We start from the raw sequence: 2,325 nt of genomic DNA, 5'->3' as shown, positions 1-2,325 counted from the left end.
CTAGGGCAGTAGGGAAGCCATTACATGTTGATTTGGCTACTCAAAATGGTACAAGGCCAAGCTGTGCTAAGGTGAAGGTTGAGGTGAATTTATTGGCAAACTTACCTCAAAGGATCAAGATTGTTGAGGAGGAGGATGAGTCTGGGCCAGAAGAGTTCAAGTGGATTAAAATTAGGTATGACTACATGCCTAAATACTGCAAGACTTGTAAGAAGCAAGGGCATAATGAACAAGAGTGCTAGGTAATTCATCCAGAATTACATAGAAATTTCCGAGGTGATGTCAATGATCAAGTGAAGGAGCAAGAAGTATTAGTGAGTACTGATGTTGTTGGCACTGCTGCAGCTTCAACAAAGGTCTTATCAAGTGGAAAAGTACTTGGAAATCCTACTGCTAATCATGCTAAACAAGAGTGGATGCAAACCAGGAGGAACAAGTATCAAAGAGATAGGAGAGGCTACATAATTGAGGAGGTCAAGGAGAAGGGAGACAACAAGGGCAAAGGAAAGATCAATGAAGGTACTGTGGTATCAAATAATAAGTTTCGAGCTTTGGAGGTGGAAGATGCAACTTTGGAAGTTGAGGAAATTGCTGAACCAATCTTAACTATTGAAGAAGGCAAGGTGGAAAACAATGGCAAAAACAAAGGCAAGGAACAAGAAAAACTAAATACAAACAAGGCAAAGGGGAGTCCTAATCCCAGTGCTAATAGGATTGGGAAAACTGATCAAGAATTCAAGCGTGTGAAGAAGGAGGCAGTGGATAAAGTTTTGGAAAATTTAAAGAATCCTACTCCTTCTGGGATTCTAGCTAAAGGGGATCAAGCTTTGGTTAAATATTCTGATCATAGTAGGGATGGGATCAATAAAGAATTGACCATCGATTGGGTGCATAGGAGGTTTGGTACTGACAAAGAGGAGCTAAGGCAACTCAATGTTACTACTAATCAATCTTGCCAAGAAGTTCCATCTCAAACTTGTGAAGAATATGGGCAACTAGATGGTGTTAATGAGGTGAATTCAGCTAGAACTTTATGGAGTGAGGAAGTGCAGGAGATAGATGATCAAAAAGGAGCAACAAGTAAAGCTGAAAACAATGAGAAAAGGCAAACAATTCAAGAACAAAAAACTGGAAATACTGTTCAAGCTACAGTAAACCCTAGCAGTTCAAAAACTAGGGTTGACTGTAGTTTGAGTTCTACAATTGGGAATTTAGTAAAATCAATTGGAGAAGGTTCAGGATCTTTGAAGGGAGCTATAAATCAAGGTGGATCAGTTGCAGCACCATTGACCTTAGAGAAGGGCAACAAAATAGTAACTTCTGACAAAACTGGGGAGATTGTGGCTTTTGTGGATGAGGTTCCTGTGTATGTTGAGGAGAAAGGAGGTGATGAGGGTGTTCCTATGGATGTTAGGAAGGATACATTGTCATCAGATCATCAAACAGACCAAGGGAAGGGGGGTGATTTCAATGGAACAGTAACACAGACTGTTTTGGACCACTGTGCTACAGTAAACCCTAACCTAGGTTCTTTATATGAATTGCAGTACAAGATGATGCAGGGGAAGATGATTGAGGTGAGCTCTAATCCACAGCGGGTAGAAGCAGCAATAACTCCTTATGAACCAACCAAACATGCACTGGTTGCAAAGGAAAGTGCAGCATTACCAATGGTATCATCATCAGGAACTGGATCACCTCTTCAGATCAAGGTGAATATACCATTGAAATCTCCCAATCAGATGCTTCATGATATCATCAAGAGCTGGGTAAGTATATTATGATGACCTTTGTCTATGCTAAGTGTTGTGCATTAGAAAGATTGGAACTATGGGACAATTTATACTACTTAGCTAGTGATATGGAACTGCCATGGCTAGTTGGAGGTGATTTCAATGTGGTTATGGGAGAGGAAGAAAAGATAGGTGGACTACCAGTATATCCTCCAGAGTATGAAGATTTTGCTTGTTGTGTGAACTCTTGTGGCTTGTTTGATCTAGGCTACAAGGGCAGCCCCTTTACATGGTGGAATGGTAGATCAAATGAGGAGTGCATATTTAAGAGGCTGGACAGAATCCTTGTGAACATGCCTTTTCAAACTTTGTTTCCAACTATAGAAGTGGAGCATCTTATTAGATCTGGTTCTGATCATGCACCACTCTTGATGAGCTGTGGAGAGGAGGCAATGAAGTTTGCTAAGCCATTTAAATTCCTGAATTTTTGGGCAAAACATGAATCCTTTCATGAGGTGGTGAAGATGAATTGGAGTGCTGACTTTATAGGAGATCCATTCTTGATGTTCAAGCAGAAGTTGAAGAATGTTAA

This window comes from Nicotiana attenuata, unplaced genomic scaffold (genome assembly GCF_001879085.1).
Source record: "Nicotiana attenuata strain UT unplaced genomic scaffold, NIATTr2, whole genome shotgun sequence".
In the NCBI taxonomy this organism is placed as follows: domain Eukaryota; kingdom Viridiplantae; phylum Streptophyta; class Magnoliopsida; order Solanales; family Solanaceae; genus Nicotiana; species Nicotiana attenuata.
Note: the sequence above shows the minus strand (reverse complement) of the source record.